Source organism: Cebus imitator, unplaced genomic scaffold (assembly GCF_001604975.1).
Source record: "Cebus imitator isolate Cc_AM_T3 unplaced genomic scaffold, Cebus_imitator-1.0 Scaffold1, whole genome shotgun sequence".
NCBI lineage: Eukaryota > Metazoa > Chordata > Mammalia > Primates > Cebidae > Cebus > Cebus imitator.
The window spans coordinates 2107785-2125877 of NW_016107316.1; the positions used below are offsets into that span (position 1 = coordinate 2107785).

Sequence of the window (18093 nt, forward strand, 5' to 3'; positions counted from 1 at the left end):
GCATGTCCTCGGCACATGCACCAGGAGCTCTAGCTCCCAGAACAGGAGCCACCATCAGGAGCAGAGCTGGAAAGGCGGGCAGCATTTTCCGGTTCCAGCTGGTTTGAAGCAGAGGTGAAGGCTGCTGCTGTGTTTGGCTTCGGGTTTTGTGTTTTAGCAGGGGTGTTCTGTAGCCAGCCAGACTCTGGACTGCTCCCCTCTCCGCTGACATGGAAAAAATGTCCGTGTGTTGTAAGGAGCCCCAAGCTGGGGTTTCTGCCTTCCACATTGGGGCCTGTGCCGCTGCTGATGTGGCTTCCCAGCCTGTACTGGACAACCATGTGTCATGGCCTCAGGCCCCCTCCACCCCACTGTGTACCAGCAATGGTACAGAAGTCTAACCCAACTCTTTGGAGCCACTACTATCAGCAGAAAGGGGTCCCAGTCCAGACCCCAAGAGAGGGTTCTTGGACGTCACACAAGAAGGAATTGGGGGCAGGTCCACAGAGCAAAGTGAAAGCAAGTTTATTAGCAAAGTAAAGGAATAAAGAATGGCTACTCCACAGGCAGAGCAGCGGCATGGGCTGCTCAGCTGTTTATGCTTATAGTTATTTCTTGATTACATGTGAAACAAGGGGTGGATTATTCATGAGATTCCCAGGAAAGACATGGGCAATTCCTAGAACTGAGAGCTCTTCTCCCTTCTAGACCATGTATGGTAATTTCCTGATGTTGCCATGGCATTTGTAAAATGTCATGGCACTAGTGGGCATGTCTTTTAGTGTGCTGACACATTATAATTAGCATATAATGATCAGTGAGGATGACCAGAGGTCATTCTTGTCACCACCTTGGCTTTGGTGAGTTTTGGCTGGCTTCTTTACTGCAAATTGTTTTAACTTTTATTGTTTTTTCTTTTCTGTGTCCCTCATTTCACAATACAGACCAGGCCCAGGGCCTGGGTGGAGGTGTATATGGGGTAGGTTTACTCTACCTCCTCTTCCTCTAGAGTCAGTGTAAGAACAGCCTGGGGGTGAACACCAGGAGGCCTACTGCAACCTGTTTTATCAGCAAGGTCTTTGTGATCTGTATACCTTGTGCGGACCTCCTGTCTCATCCTGTGACTTAGAATACCTAACCTCTGGGGAATGCAGTCCAGCAGGTCTCAGCCTTATTTTACCCGGTCCCTATTCCAGATGGAGTCGCTCTGGTTCAAATGCCTCTGACACTCCTTGAAGATGTGTAGTCCTGGAGCACATTTCACATTTTACAAAGCCATTTCCCAGTCCTTGGTGCCTTGGCCTCCCTCCCTTAGGTCATCTGAGGACCAGCTGTCGGGGGGAAAGGAACTCAGAGAGGTTGGGTGTCTGCTCAGGTGATGCCGATAGCGCCTGCTGAGCAGGCCAGCACCTGCAGCCTCCGACTGACGCTGTGATGGCTTTCTTTATGTGTGTGGGCGGAGTGGTCAGTCTGTGGGAGAATGATGATGAGGGTGAGGACACGACAATGAAGTGACATGCCCATCACTTCTTGAGGCGCCACCTTGACAGAGGCCCTTTGCACACATTGCCTCTTTTAATCCAAGGGAGACATGATTCATATGCACATTTTACAAATTAGAAAATTGGGATCCTGGATTGGGACCTGATCAGGGTTGCTAAAGGGAATGTTTTAAGTTTGCTAATTGGGAGGAGGGAAGAGTGAGCAGGGAGGGGGAAAGCAGCTTTTTGGGATTTTTTTGAGACGAGGTCTGGCTCTGTCACCCAGGTTGGAGTGCGGTGGCATGATCTGGACTCACTGCAACCTCCACCTCCCAGGCTCAAGCCATCCTCCCACCTCAGCTCCCCAAGTGGCTGGGACTACAGGCATGTACCACCATGCTTGGCTAATTTCTGTGTTTTTAGTAGAGATGGGGCTTCGCCATGTTGCCCAGGCTGGTCTCAAACACCTGGGTTCAAGCGACTCACCTGCCTTGGCCTCCCAAAGTGGTGGGGTTACAGGCGTAAGTTTTGTTTTTTTCCTGAGAGCATCCAATGTTAGTTCATTTAAGGCTCTCAACCACTAAAGAGGTAGGTCGTAGGTCAAGCTGTCTACTTTATAGAAGAGTCTGGGAGTCCAGGCTTACCTGACTTGGAGGCCTGTTCATTTTCCCGGGTACCTCCAAAGGCCACTCAGTGAGCAGACAGTGCAGCTCCAGAGCACTCCCCTGGCAAGTCCCGCCCTGGCCCATAACCAGCCCTGTTCCCCAGCAGCCATGGTCGGGCAGAGGGGTCAGGGAAGCAGGGCAAGAGGGTAAGGCACTGCTCAAGAAACAAAACCAGGTCCTTAATGCCCTTAGCCCTGCTGGGCAGGGTCCCAGGACCCAGCCTTGAGATTAGAGAGGGGTAGAGGGCAGACAGAGTAGGATACAGAAGGAAAAGTACCAGGGCATGTCTCCTGGCTTAGGCTTAGACTGCCATGATGAAACACCACAGACTGGGTGGCTTCAACAACGGAAAGTTATTTCTCAGAGTTCTGGAGGCTGGAAGTTCAAGATCAAGGCGCTGCTGGCTGATCCTTTTCTGGTAAAGGCCGGCTTTCTGACTTGTAGACAGTCACCTTTTTGCTGTGTTCTCACATGGCCTTTCCTTGGTGCATGGAGAGGAAGAAAGACTTCTCTCTCTTCCTCTTCTATGACCACCAATCCTATTGGGTTGGGCCTCCACCCTTACGACTCTTTTAACCTTAAGTATCTCCTAAAAGCCCTATCTCCAAATATAATTTCGTTAGGGGTCAGGGCTTCAACAAAGGAATTGGGGTGGTAGTGGTCCACAGCGGTGGGGGTGGATATTTTAGCTTATCTTGAGTTTGTAAGGATGAAGGGGAAAGGGGGTGCCCATCGGAACCTGCCTCTGAGTCACACTTCCTGGACGAGCCATGGGCCACAGCATCTGTATCAGGAGTGGCCAGGAAACAGCACGCCTCAGCAATAAACAAGATGACCTAATGATCCAATTTTCCCAGCTGTCCAGCTACAGATTTGAGGCAGAATCCAGCGATTCTGCTGGAGGACAGGTCATGGTAAATTTCTAACTCTCTCCTTTCCAGGCACGGCTTTGGTTTCCTGCTGCAGCTGGGGCCGGGGAGTTATTTGGGCATTTCCTCTGCCTGTGGGCTGCTGGGGTTAGGGGAAGGGCGAGGCCAGAAATGCTGCCTCCAGCCTAAGTCAGCGTCACCCATGCTATTCCCGGCAGCTGCATTTCTCCACTCTGTGATTACAAATGAAACTGGGGAATAGAATCAAAAGAGGACCTACAAAGAAGCTAGCCTCCACTTCCGCAAACATTTTGGGGCAGGAGTTTGTGAGCTGGAACCACGTTATTTGCGAGATTCTCCCTGGTGGATGTACACTCAAGTATTAAAGTGCTACAAGCAATTTAAAAAAAAAATAGTATTCCTTCCAGAGCCTGTGTGGGCCCAGCACAGTGACATTTAATCTGGCTGTTAGACCTGGCTGTTACTGATTCTAATACGTGGCCTTGGACATTTCATTTCTCCAAGTATAGCTTTCCTCATCTGTAAAATATGGAAATAATCTTTAGAATGTTGGAGACAGTATATGTAAAGGGACTGCAGAAACAATAAAGTCCAAATCCCAATGACATTTTTTGGAGAAAAAAAAAATCCTAAAATTCACATGGAATCTCAAGGGACCCCGAATAGCCAAAACAATCTTGAAAAAGAACAAAGTGTGGGGTAGGGAGGTTGGGGAGGGATAACATTGGGAGAAATGCCAGATATAGGTGACTGGGGGATGGAGGCAGCAAATGACATTGCCATGCATGTACCTATAAACAATCCTGCATGATCTGCACATGTACCCCAGAACCTAAAGTACAATAAATATATATATATATATTTTAAAAAAGCTACAAAACATAACACAACATGAAAAAAAAGAAAAAGAAAAAGAACAAAGCTGGAGGACTCATACTTCCTGATTGCAAAACTTACTACAAAGCTACAGTAATCAAAACAATGTGGCATTGGAATAAAGATTGACATATAGATCAATGGAATAAAATAGAGAGCCCAGAAATAAACCTTTGAATGTATGGTCAAATGATTCTTGGCAAGGGTGCCATGACACTAATGATAAAAGGACAGCTTTTTCAACAAATGGTGCTGGGAAAACTGGATATCTACATGCAAAAGAATGAAGCTGGACCCTTACCTAACACGATATACAAAAATTAACTCAAAATAGATCAAAGACCTAAAAGTAACCTAAAACTATACAATTTTTAGGAGAAAATTTGGAGCAAAATCTCCACAATGTTGGATTTGGCAGTGATTTTTTGGATATGACATTAAAGACACAGACAACAAAGAGAAATAGACAAATTGGATTTCATAAAAATTCTGTGCATCAAAATGCAAAATCAGGCCTGTGCAGTGTCTCATGCTTGTAATCCCAGCACTTTGGGAGGCCATGGTGGGCAGATCATTTGAGGTCAGGAGTTTGAGGCCAGCCTGGCCAACATGGTTAAACCCCATATCTACTAAAAATACAAAAATTAGCCAGGCCTGGTGGTGCATGCCTGTAGTCCCAGCTACTTGGCAGGCTGAGGCGAGACAATCGCTTGAACCTGGGAGGCAGAGGTTGCAGTGAGCCAATACCACACCACTGTACTCCAGCCTGGGCGACAGAGCAAGACTGTGTCTCAAAAAAAAACAAAAGCAAACCAAAAAACAAAACAAAAAGGCAAAATTAACAGAGTAAAAAGTCAACCCACACAATGGAAGAAAATGTTGGAAAATCATATATTTGATAAGAGATTAATATCCAGCATATAGAGAGAACTCCTAACACTCAACAACCAAAACACTAAACAACGATTAAAAAATGGACAAAGGACTTCACTAGATCTTTCTCCAAAATACACATGAAAAGATGTTTATATAAGTAATCATTAGGGAAATGTAAATGAAAACCACAATGAGACACCAGCTCATACTCATTAGGATGGCTACTATCAAAAACAAGCGCTGGCAGTGAGGATGTGAAGAAACTGGAATGCTGTACACTGTTTGGCAGATGTAAAATGGTACAGACACTGTGGAAAATATTATTATGATGCTTACTCAAAAATAGAATTACCATATAATCCAGCAATTCCACTTCTGGGTATATACCCAAAAGAATTGAAAATAGGATCTTGAAAAGATATTTGTGTACCCATGTTCATAGCAGCATTATTCATAATAGTTAAAATGTGGACACGACCCAAGTATTTATCGACAAGCGAGCAGATAAACAAAATGTGGCATACATACAATAGAATGTATTTTAAGAATTATTCAGCTTTAAAAAGGAAGGAAATTGGCCGGGTGCAGTGGCTCACACCTGTAATCCCAGCACTTTGGGAAGCCGAGGCGGGCAGATCATGAGGTCAGCAGATCGAGACCATCCTGGTCAACATGGTGAAACCTCGTCTCTACTAAAAATACAAAAATTAGCTGAGTGTGGCGGCGCGCACCCGGAGTCCCAGCAACTTGGGAGGCTGAGGCAGGAGAATTGCTTGAACCTGGGAGGTGGAGGTTGCAGTGAGCCGAGATCGCGCCATTGCAGTCCAGCCCAGGCAACAAGATAGAAACTCCACCTCAAAAAAAAAAAAAAAAAAAAAAAGGAAGGAAATTCTGACATATACTACAACATAGATGAATCTTGAGGACATTCTGCTAAGTGAAATAATCCAGTTGCAAAAAGAAAATACTGTATGATTCCACTTATATGAGGTATTAGAGAGGGGGTCATGATTTAATGGGTATAGAGTTTCAGTTTTACAAACTGAAAAGGGTTCTGGAGGTGGATGGTGGTGATGGTTGCTCATCGTTAGTGTATTTAATACCACTGAACTGTTCAGTTTAAAATGATTAAGATGGCCGGGCGCGGTGGCTCAGGCCTGTAATCCCAGCACTTTGGGAGGCCGAGGGGGGCGGATCACGAGGTCAAGAGATCGAGACCATCCTGGTCAACATGGTGAAACCCCGTCTCTACTAAAAATACAAAAAATTAGCTGGGCATGGTGGCGCGTGCCTGTAATCCCAGCTACTCAGGAGGCTGAGGCAGGAGAATTGCCTGAACCCAGGAGGCGGAGGTTGCGGTGAGCCAAGATCGCGCCATTGCACTCCAGCCTGGGTAACAAGAGCGAAACTCCGTCTCAAAAAAAATAAAATAAAATAAAATAAAATGATTAAGATGATAAATTTTATTTTATGTGCATTTTATCACAATAAAAATTAGAAAAAATTGTCTTAAGATATTAAGAACAATCAGAATTATTTCTGTCTTGTTTACAATAATCATATGAAAAACAAATTGTTTATCTAGCATGACACCAGCTATGGGTTGAATTGTTCCCCTCAAAAGATGCTGAACTTCTAACCCTTGGTACCTGTGAATGTGAGTTTATTTGGAAATTGGGTCTCTGGAGATGATCAAGTTAAGTGAGGTAATTAGGGTGTGCCCTAATCCAATAATGACTGTGTCCTTATGAAAAGGGGAAAAGAGACAGACAGGTATAGAGAGATGTGAATTCACAGGGAGCACACATGGCCATCCATAAGCCAAGGAATGCATGAGGTTTCCAGAAGCTAAGATACAGACATGAAACAGACTGGCCCCACATCCCTCAGAAGGGGCCAGCCCTGCCCATACTTTGATCTTGGACTTCCAGCCTCCAGAGCTGTGAAACAACACATTTATGTTGTTTAAGCTGCCCAGTTGGAGGTGCTTGTTACAGTCGTCCCAGGAAATTATACAACATCTTACCTGAATTTGCTTTCTTCTTCGATGTAGTTAATTAAATTCAAAACTACATATTGAATAATGACAGTATGCTCTCTCTCCATGTAGCTTCAGAGGGGGTAGAGAGTCCTTTTCCTGAAAGAACAGGAAGGACACAAGGGAAGGGACCAACTTGCATCTCATCTGAGAGAGATACACTTCTGGATAAGAGGTCTGTGGTTAAGTGTGTTTCTCTAGTAGTTCAGAGAGAGGAAGCACCTGCAGGCTAAGACACTGAGAGCTAGGTGAGGGCTGACCTAAGTTCTGAAGGATGGATGGGTTATGGGTTGGAGGGGAAGATGGAAAAGCCACAGGGGAGAGGAGCAGCATGGGCCAAGTGTGGAGGAACCAGTGAGTGGGCTGGGTTTCAGGAAGGGGCCTCGGTCTGCTTTTGAGCCCTGCCTGAACTTTTCCACCCCACCGTGCCTCCTGCCTGTGTCTGCCATTCTCTTCCCGTCCAGTGGTCCTGGTGTATGTGGACAGCCTTTGCCCCTTTGCCCTGTGCTTGGGAGAAATGTGCTCAGTTTCTGTGGCAGGGGTGCTGCTATGCGTTTATCAAATCGGCTTCGTTTTCTTCTGGAACATTCAGGAAGACCACAGGTCCCAGAGCCCCTTGCATCCCGGTGCGGCTGTGCGACCACTTCTGGCCCATGGATGTGGGTGGAAGCGATGTGTGCTGCCCCAGGCCGGATTCCGGGACCCCACCTAGTGCTGTCTCTTCTCTTGCTGGAGGTAGGAGAACCAGCAGCGGCCTTGGAAGCCCTAAAGACGCCTGGGGAATCCCAAGGTGGAGGAGGCCAGTTCCGTGCCTGGTGGAGGCTTCTGCTGTCAGGGTGAGCTGCAGCCCGAGTGAGAATTAGGGTCTTACTTGTGACCACAGCACGACCGATCCTGCTCTGGCTGACAGTCACTGCTGCAGTCACCCTGCTGATGGGTCTGGGCCTTGGCCTCTAACTGAGGTCTTCTCACCTGTAACCCCACCGGCCCTTTGCCTGGACACTTCACGGGGAGCTCGAGTGGCCTTGGCTAAGGAGGAGGCATGGCGCCCGCAGGTACCGGGCCGCCTGCATCGGTCGGTGCAGTCGGGTCCACCGCCCACCGGCATGACTTCATGTAATCCTCACTGCAGGGCCCACGGGGAGGGGAACTTCCTCCAGGTCTAGCTTTGCCTTTCTGCCTTCAGAGCCAAGGAAGGAGGGGTCTGGACCCAGCCCACTTTCCCAGCAAGGCCCTGCGCTTGCACGTTGCTCTGGAGGCCTCTGTAGCAGTTCACTGTTTTCCGTGAAGGAGGAGTGGAAGGAGGGATTGAGCTCTCCCCGAGAGACGCCGGAAAGACAGTTTGTCTCAGCCTCACACGATCGCCCAGCTCCACATTTCTGGCTGTTTCTGTGGTTACCTTTCTTCGGGGATGTTTGGGGCGGGAGGGGTGTGTGTGTGTATTTGCTTTTCTGAAGCCGTTTTTCCGGAGCCCCTGATGGTGGGGGGCGGTGCTCTGGGAAGCGGGGTCCCTGGTTCCACTCTGGGCAGGTGCAGGGTATGGAGGACGCCCCCCTCGTCGAGAGCCAGGAGATGCCAGTTCGGCGCCTCTCCCGCGTGGAGCCCGAAGACCACAGATGTTAGGAAGGAGGAGCTCAGGAAACACGCCCCTGCTCCCTTCCGTGGTTAGGTGGGGAAACCGAGGCTGAGGCGGCCCAAGAGACTCGCCTAAGCAGCCTGGGGAGTCACCGCAGGTAGCCAGGGCTGGAGCCAGGCCTCCCACTTCAGGCCTGAGCGGGCGCGGGAAGGGGTGCGAGCTGCACGCAGGGCTGGGGACGGGGCCGGGGCAACTCGTCTCTTCCCCTTCCTAGGCCGCCAGGGCCACTTCCTGCGGGGTGGGGGCGGGGGGCGCGGGCGCGTGGCACGGGCGCAGGGCTGGCCCCTCCCGGGCGCCGCCTCTCGGCCTCTCCTACACCCGCAGGCCAGAGGCCAAAGGTTAGGGGAGCGGAACCGGTGCCCAGCTCCGCCCCTGTCCCAAAAGCCACTGGGGGCTGGGACCGAGCAGGGCCGCAGCTGGGCCGCGAGGGCCGTGGAGCTGCGAGGGGCAGGGGCGGCGAGGGCCCAGCGGGCGCTGACGGTCCGGTAGGGGGCGTGTCGTGTCGGGGGCGGGGCCTGGAGGGCGGGGCCGGGCCTGGAGGGGCGGGGCCCCAGGAAACTTGAGCGCCCGCCTCCGGCCGCGAGCCCCGCCCCGGCCCCCGCCTCTGGGTCCTGCCTTCGCGTCTCTTCCTTCCCGGAGCTGGCAGGCGGGCCGCGGCGGCGGCGGCGGCGAGCGGCGGCGGCTGGCGGCGGACGGGCGGACTGGCGGGCGCCTCCACCTTGCTCCTTCCCTGGCTGCCGGCTTCCTTTTGTCCTTCTGGGCGGCGATGAGCGCGGGGCCGGCGCAGCAGCTGAGGACGCACAGAGGCCCGCGCTCCTAGTCACTCCTCCCGGCCTCGGCGGTCTTGTCCCGCGGAGCGGCCCGCGTACGCTGCAGCCGCCGCCGGCGCGGAACTTGGGCTTGGGAAGCCGGCGGACCGCGTCCTGCGCCGGAGCAGGTAGGGAAGGGCGGGCTGCGGGCGTGTTCACCGGCGTGTGCACCGGGGAGCGCTGCGAATCCGGCCGTGTGTTTGTGTGCGCGCGTGTGTGTCCGGGGGTGCCCGCGTTTCTCTGCGCGGTGGAGTTGTGGGTGACCGCGGACGGTGGTATGTCTTTCGAATGGCGCGTACTCGTGGGGATGTGTGTGCGCCTTAGTTGTGCACATTTTGGACTGCGTTTGTGGAATTGTGTGTCGGGACGCAGTTGCTGGTGGGGAGCGGTGCCTGGCGGGTGTCGTGTGTGAGCAGCTGTGCGTGGAGCGGGGTGGCGGGGTGGGCGTGGGCGGTCTCGTCCCTGTCCCCTGTGGGGTCCCCTGGGCGGTCCCGTCCCAGAGCCCCCTGTCCCTGCCGGTCGGCGCAGTGCGTAGCTTAGGAGCCTCCGGCACAGCTGGGACCCGACAGGGCAAGCGCGGGCCTCGCAGAAAGGCTGGGCCGGACCCTCGGGGACAGGTCCGCGCGGCCCACGTGGGTAGCCGGTGAGCTTCTGCCAAGGGTGGGGGCCCACGCGGAGGCGATCCTCAGGTTCCTCGCAGGGCTGTGGGGCGACGAGTAGAGCCCTGGCCTTCCCATGACCTGCACTGCGACCTGGGCCAGACGCGCCACATTCACGGGTCGCGGCTTGCTTCTCTTTCAAATGAGGACAGCTCCTCCCTCGGGGGCTGTGGTGACAGGTGAAATGAGAACGCACTGAATACAGCTCTTGGCTTAATGCCCCGCACACAGTAGGTGCTGTGTTAATTGGATTAGCGTCTGTTGTTTCAAATCTTTTTTTTTTCCCTTTATCGTGCGTGGGGCCTTACATTTCCCCCGGGCGTGTTTCCTGCCTCTCTCTGGCCCTAACTTAACGGCAAAGCACCGAGATTCCAGAAAGTTTAGCTGCCAGCTGCGCTGCCAGCTGCGCTGCCTCCTGCCGCACCTCCCGGGCGCTGCCGCCTCCGCCAGTGCCCGAGAGCGCAGCGCGGGGCCCACCCTGCCCCAGCCCCAGGGGCTCCCGCGCCGGCGTGGGGGGTCCCTCTCCTGGCCGGGAGGCAGCGACTGCGGAGTCGAGAGCCCTTTCGCTCAACAAGTGCCTAATCCCGGAGGATGCGGCTCAGCCGGTGGTGTCCCAGAGCCACGGCGTGAAATTGGTGCTTCCCGCACACGCAGAGCTCCGGCTCCCGAGGCATCCCGGTCAGGCCCGGCCACGCCAAAGGCCACCCCTTTCCTCCCGACTGACCCCAATTCCACCAGAGGAAGATGTTTGCCAGGTCGCCGAGTCCAGCCGAAGGCCTCGGCATTAGATACCCCCCCAGCACCAGCCCCTGCCACCCCTGCTCCCTTGCAGCCAGCCTCATGCCCGGGGGCCACATGGGACCCCTCCTCCTAGTCCCACCCCTTAATTTAAAACGCATTTACTTTTGAAACCTACTACTCATAAAATTGAACCGCAGTGAATGTGCACCCAGCTCTGACCACGACTCATTCTTTGGAGAGTCCTGGCGCCTCAGACGCAGAAGGCCAGTTTTGTGTGGTTCAGGCGCCCTCGCCAGAACGAGCGATATTCCTTCCCTTCATTGCCTTGGTGTCTTCCTGTTGGGGTGGGGGGTGATGGTGGGGAATCGCCTTTAACCAAGGGAGCCACAGATCTCACCGGTGCAGGAGGCTCTCAAAATGGAGCGCCGGCCTGGGGTGGGCTGCGGAGGGGGCGGCATGGGCGGCCTTTGGTATAGGATGCGGTTCCCAAGTGTCAGGTGCTACGCGGTGGTGTTCCCAGAGAGGCGGACTGCTTTGCCTGCTTTTAGGAGTCAGGAACAGAAACCTGGTCCGGTTCCTTTGGTTTTCCTCTGCCGGGACTGAAGCCCTGCAATCCCAGCCGTGGCAGGCCAGGGGGAGGTGATGAGCTCATTTTTCATCCTGACTTGGTGACGGGGCACACTTAGAATGGACCCTGTTTTCTGTTTCATCGAATGATTTTATATTCTACAGGAGAAAAGGGCTCGTAATCAGATTCCATAATAATGTTTTTAAAAATCAGCCTGGCTTTATCAGCTCAGAAGACAGACCAAAACCCAGGGTTTTTTTTTGTTTGTTTTTGTTTTTTTTCTAGTTAAAGCCAGCCCTTTGTCTTGAGCAGCCAGTGTTTTGGCCATAGATCTATTTCTGTTTCACTTTTGAGAGCACCTGTAATTACTGAGCTCTTGAGGTTTTATTGGATAATGTAGCAAAGGGAAGGCCTGGGGCTCTGTGTCTCCCTTGCCGTGGGATGTGCCACATCCTAGCCTTGCCTGCTCCCTCTGCGTTCCACTTTGATGCTGTTTTTAAGGTGGACCATACATGTCAATGTGTGATAACAATTTGGGAGACTTTGTCTTTGGAATCCAATAAATGGAAGGTCATTTGACCTGTGGAGAAACCAAAACACGTCAAAACCCCAGAAGAACAGAGATTTGCCCATACTGCAGCCAATGGCCCATTTATTTCCAGCAAGCCCTCCTAGAGATAGATTTTAAGTGAAATACAAGAACTTGGACACATTGCTTCAGAAGGTATCTCCGCCCCCTTTCTAGCCACAGGGTTGTGCGGAGTTAGAAGTGCAGTCTCTGGAAAGACAAGGACTGAACTCCGGTTGGTGCACATGTCCCAGCCTGGGCCCCATGCTCACCTAGCACCGTTTCAGCCTGGAGCTGTTTCCTCCTGTGAAGTGCTGGGGCTCACACCCACACCTTCAGGGCTCTGTGAGCACAGTGCCAAGGACTGCAGCGTGCAGACAGTGCGTGCCTGGTGATTGTGCATCAGGGCACCTGTCTCCCTGTGACACTTATTCTAAGGCCCTTTTTGCTACTTGTAAGTGGTGGAGTACCACGCCCACTCACAAACCAGTGATAATCCAGGGTACTAACAGGGGGCTCCAGAGTTTAGTTGGCACCAAAGTTTAAGCTACTTGGCAGCTGAATTTTAATCTAGATCGGGTTAGGTTTGTATTAAAATTTTGCATTCCAGCAAGCCCTAAACCATGCCTGTTCATTACCGGATAATGCATTCAATTGATGAGTTGCCAGCCCAGGATTGATGGAGGATTATGTGTATTCTGCTAGTTTGTCAGCATCTAATGTCATTGTGCTGAGGAAGGGGCTGGGGGAGGCATGTTTGGAGTTAGGATGACACACACTTGTAGATTTTAATCATGCTGTACTTTGGGGCTCCCTGTTCTCCCATGGTAGCAGTGGGTTTCTATGTCGTTCTCATGTCCTCACGTAAAGCTGCGCGTCTGTGAATGTCACGTAGCTCTTGTCCTTTTCCCCTTACATTTTCTAATCTGGGAATGACAGAGCGTGGCTGTATATGGAGATGGCAGCATGGGCTTAGGGGCTCTCTTGGTGCCAGTTGCCCTACGGAAAACAAGTTTCTTCAAATCACTTTCTGCAGAGAAAAAAGAAATGGTCAGAATCTTGCGGCGCAGACTGTGATCTAACTCCAGGTCATCAATACGGTTTGACAGGTAGAACATTTCTTAGTGCTGATGAGCACGGTACAAGTCTCAAGATTGTTTTTATCATCTGAGAAGCACAGTAAATCCTTTAGAGAGCCCTACCTTGGCCAAGTCGTTTCAAGTAAAATTGAATTTCAGAGGCAAAGCTTCACATCTCTGCATTGATGAGGCATGGCTAACTAAAGACATCCTTCCCAGAGACCTCTACACTCACCCTCTTCTGCCAGCAGCAGGGCAGGAAAGATGACTTCTCGGGGCTGTGTGCCTTTACCTTCATAAGCAAGTGCATGCTCAATGCTTGCTAATCCTGCAGCTGGGTATTTGTATCATTTTGGTGCTTGAGATACTAACCAATTTGGCAGGAAGCCAGGAGCCTGGGGATGGAGGTGCTTTCCTTGCTCTGTGTACCCTTAGGCAAGTGAGGTCTGTCCTCAGGCAGGTACAATATTAAGTGCATCTCTAGAGGACGGTTCCTTCCACCTGCCCAGGTGCAGGGGCTGTACTCACCTGTGCTCATGTCTGTGCATTGGCAGGTGATATAGATACACCTGAGCTGCAGACCCAACACTGGGTGTGGGCTCCGAGCTACCCCATATCAAAGCAGAGCCCAGGACTCTTCTCCCTTGCTGAGGCTGTGTCTCCTACCTATTATGGCCAACATGTCTCATCTGCTCATTGGTTAAAGCTAGAAATCTCTAAAGAGTTTCATAGCTCTTTCTCCTTCTTCACCTCGCTGTCTAATCGGGTCAGCACTCTCTGAGGTCTCACACCCACTCTTTCTGCACAGCAGAGCTTTATCTGCCCTTGGCCCAGAGCACGCCTCCAGTTCCTTCACTTCAGCCCCGCTGGCAGCACTTCACTGTTTAAAACACAGATTTCAGTCGGGCTCAGTGGCTCATACCTGTAATTCCAACACTCAGGAGGCCGAGGCGGGCAGATCGCAAGGTCAGGAGTTCAAGACCAGCCTGGCCAACACGGTGAAACCCCGTCTCTACTAAAAATAAAAAAATTAGCTGGGTGTGGTGGCAGGCACCTCTAATCCCAGCTACTTGGTTGGCTGAGGCAGGAGAATCGTTTGGACCCGAGAGGGGGAGGTTGCAGTGAGCCGAGATCGTGCCACTGCATTCCAGCCTGGGTGACAGAGCTAGACTCCGTCTCAGAAAAAACAAAATAAAACAAAAAAACCACCCACAGATTTTATCATCCCACTCTTTTCTGCCTCCCCAGCCCTGCCAAGGTTTGTTCTCTTACTCAGTAAGTGCTTCTGATACCTGCTGTGTGCCTTGTGCCAAGCTGGGCTCTGAGAAGGCTGGACCCAGGCATCCTCCCTACCTTTGCAGACTTTAAGGTCTTGCGCTGTGGGTTGTGTGTGGGGGACCCATCAAATAAGTCCAAGGGCCTTGAAGTGCTACGGAGGGGAGCTCCTACCCCAGGTTAGGGGGCTCCCTGGAGAAACACCCTCTAAGCTGACACGTGGGAGAGTTGGGGGGCAGGGTAGGGGCGAACGGTGGGGCTGGATTGTTTGATGCCTTTCTTCTCTCCCACCCAAACTTCCTTATCTGCTAAACTCCTACTCATTTTTGTTTTAATTAATAGCTCTACCAAAATAGAATTCATCTCTCATGCAGTGTACCCATTCTAAGTATACAGTTTAATGATTTTCAGTAAATTTATAGAGCTCACAGCCATTACCACGATCCAGTTTTGGAACATATACATCAACCCAGAAAGATCCCTCTTTTGTAGAAACTCTCTGTCCCTACCCTCAAACCCGCAGCCCCCACAGATTTGCTTTCTGTCTCTAGATCTGCCTTTTCTTTCTACTTGTGTTTTAATAGATCTGGCTCAAGGGCCGCTTCACGGGGGCCCTCCTGGAGTCTTCTAGTTAGAATTGATTTTTCCCCCAGCTCTGAAGAAGTGAGCTGGGTGCTTGGCCATCCCCCTGAGAGATGGTGAGCTCTCTTTCTGGCCTCTCATACCTGCACCTGGCACAGCACAGGCACCTACAGTATAACCAAGGTGTGTTGGCCGGACCAGCTGAAGGCGTGTTCCTTACATTTCTTTTGCATAACTCCTGAGTATCTAGCAGAGTGTTGGGATTTAAAATACAGTGCATATATTGATGTGCCAAGTTCTTGATGAAACAAGTTAATGTATGTATGTAGCAGGGCAAATGGCAAACAAACAAATAAAAAACCCGCTATTTTATAAGCCAGGCATGGCGGTACTTGTCTGTAGTTCCAGCTACTTGGGAGGCTGAGGTGGGAGAACCACTTGAAACCAGGGATTTGAGCCTGGGCAATATTGTGAGACCCTGCTTCTTAACAAGCTTTTTTTTTTTTTTTTTTTTGATAGGGTCTTGCTCTGTTGCCTAGGCTGGAGTGCAGTGGTGTGATCCCACCCCACTGCAACCTTGAACTCCTGGGCCTGAACAATCCTCCTGCACAGTCTCCTGAATAGCTAGTTCTGCAGGTGCACACCACCACCCCTTGCTAATTTTTTAATTTTTTGTGGAGATGGGGTCTTGCTATGTTGCCCAGGCTGGTCTTGAATTCCTGGGCTCAAATGATTCTCCAGCCTTGGCCTCTCAAAGTGCTGGAGTTACAGGTGTGAGCCACTGTGCCAGCCCAAACCATTTTTCCAAATGAAAAAACTAAGGAGGCCCAAAGCAAATAAGTAGCCTAGGGCCATCAGCAGAAAGTGGAAGCATCAAGAATTAAGCCAGATCACTTTCTCTTCCTTGTTTGGTAGTAATGCTATGCCCTTTCATGGCCTTGCCTGGGCTGGTGCTCAGTTTTTCCTATACAAGTCTTGTCATCCCTCCCTAAGCCATGGAAGTGCCTTCTAGGGCATGACTGCTGTGTGACACGTCGTCCTTTGCCCCAGTACCTCATCCACAACTGAGCAGGCAGAGGTGGTTCAAGCAATGTGTGTGTGCAGAGAGGTCTCCTGGCAAATAGAAGGGGCTGGGATGGGGGGTGTTAAATGCAATGGTGCTGTGGATTCGGGTGGTTTGTGCATTTCAGTTTTCTGAGTGCATTTCTGATGCATTTCTCTCCTTGCATCATTTTTGTTCTTTGAGGAAGAGAGCAGAGGATGAGACGCCATTGGACAGATGCACAAACTGAGACACAGAAATTGTATGCCCATTGTACACCAGGTAGGTCACAAATGACCGCTGTCTCCCAGGGTTGTAGAGAACTCTCATGGTGGACAGAAACCATGAAAGAAACCACGGTGAATAGAACCAAGACATTCTTGGACCCTTATTTGCAAAACACCTTGGGGAAAGATCAGGGACACTGGGGTTTGAATTGCAGTCTTTGCTCTGTTGTTTATTGGCTGGTGATGGTCTCTGAATCTGTTTGCCCATGTGCAGAAAGGGGTTCTAGGCCGAGCTCAGATATTGACAGGAACGCAGATGTGGCAGACCTGGGTTTGAATTGTAGTCTTTGCTCTGTTGTTTATTGGCTGGTGATGTTCTCTGAGTCTGTTTACTCATGTGCAGAAAGAGGTTCTAGGCCCAGCTGAGACATAACAAGAACGCAGATGTGAGTACCCAGGTGAGTCTGGCTGGTCACGTGTGGAATGAATGGTGGTGGCTGCTGTTACTCTTTAAACAGTCTTGGATCTAGTGCCTCCTCTGCCACTGAGTACAGAATTCCTTTTCAAATTCGGGCTTATGAGGCATGTTTTGATCCAGGCTGTTGTAGCAAGGGATTGTTGCTGGAGTCTGTGACTGCGGTGAGTGTGGAGGCTTCCAGAAGGCAGCCAGTGCCAGTTACTGCTTGGAGTTTGGGGAGCTGCCATTTTGGATCATCCCAGCCTCATGCCTTCTGAGAAGCGTCTCTCAGGGTCCCTGAGGCACCCATACCTGAGCTTGGTGGTGGGGGCTGCACAGAGAGAGCTGCAGGTTGTTCCTCAGGCATAATGAGGCCCAGAGCTGGTGGTCCCCTCCCACTGTGAGTGCGTGCAGAGCACGGATCAGGTCTGGGTGCATTCGCGCTGGCAGGCCGGAGGACTGCTGGGTACACTCGCAGAATCCCAGTTCTGTGCAGTGGTGTGTATGGACTGCAGTGTTCTTTTTCCCTAGCAGCAAAATGCTCAGCTCTCTGCTTTCTTTCTGTGCATTGAACAGACGTTTCCAGAAAACAGAATTGATGACAGCCCCCACTCTTCCCTTTCACTCCCATCTTTTCTATTTGCTGCCCTGTAATCGATTTTTGGAGAGAAGTGAGAATCTCTCAAAATCAATCACCTATGTTAAAAAAAATCATTTCCACATCACGCAGCTTTCTGTATTTACTGTGTGTGGCTGGAGACACTCCTGGCAGAATAAGTGTGGGATGTGGGAGGTCCAGAAAAGCCCCCAGCTTCAGGGGCTGAGGCACAGCTGTGGGTGGCAGAACTGCTTGTCCCCTCACCCCCAGTCCTTCGGCAGTGGCTGGGGTGTGCCTTATTAGAAACTCTTCAGTCGTGCAGTGTGGAGCCGGTGCTTGTGACACAGCCTGGATACCTGGCAGGGGCTTAGCCTCCAGGGGTGAGACATGAGCTGTTGTGGCTGCCTGCTGTGGCTTCTTTGTGTTTTTCTTATTCCCAGCGAGTAAAGGTAGAAACAGGCCTCTGGCAGGTGCTAAGACCCTGCTTGCCTTCATGCTGGAACGTCGGCAGGTACAATCCGTTCTTATTTTTTTAGGGGGTGCTTTTCCCTCTTCTTTCTAAAGACATTTGGGGATAAAGAATTGCTGCTTTTATTAACGTATGTTCTTGGTGATATGCTATTACCTTATTTAAAACCAATATGGCCTGGCTGATTATTCTCAGAGCTCACTGTCAGGTGAAAGGTTATGCATTTGAGAATTATTTTCACCAGTGTGGGTGGGAGTAGGGGAAGGAGAGGTAGAGCACAGGTAAGGAATTCCAGATTTTGGGGCCAGGGATCCCCAGGCAGCGTAAAGGCCTTGCTGTGGCCCATAGCTCCTTCCCCCTGTGACTTGTGCTGGGCCAGTTGCTGGCTCCTCAAGACCATTATCACCATTATCATCATTGTCATCACTATCATATCCATCACCGTCATTATCACTGTCATCATGACCATTCTCCATCATCATCATCATCATCATCATCATCATCACTATCATCCCCATCCCCATCCTCATCACCATCATCAACCATTCTCCATCCCCATCATCATCATCACTGTCATC

General features: G+C 51.1%; 1 protein-coding gene and 1 non-coding gene across 5 annotated transcripts in view; one reads left to right on the forward strand and one right to left on the reverse strand.

Annotated features, from left to right (window-relative positions):
- Nucleotides 1-898: 898 nt before the first annotated feature.
- On the reverse strand, nt 899-1029 carry LOC119471050. Its single transcript, XR_005200042.1, has one exon. It is a non-coding gene; the product is annotated as a small nucleolar RNA SNORA51 (small nucleolar RNA).
- A 7427-nt stretch (nt 1030-8456) lies between these two features.
- Nucleotides 8457-18093, forward strand: part of HPCAL1 (hippocalcin like 1) — a 126892-nt gene continuing 117255 nt past the window's right edge. For 2 of the 4 annotated variants that reach the window (XM_017525540.2, XM_017525523.1), the window contains exon 1: nt 9060-9378. The gene's annotated coding sequence lies outside the window, so the exon portion shown is untranslated. Of the gene's footprint in view, nt 8539-8901; nt 8922-9059; nt 9379-18093 lie in introns of those variants that run through there. The other 2 variants (XM_037737258.1, XM_037737268.1) reach the window with 2 other exon arrangements.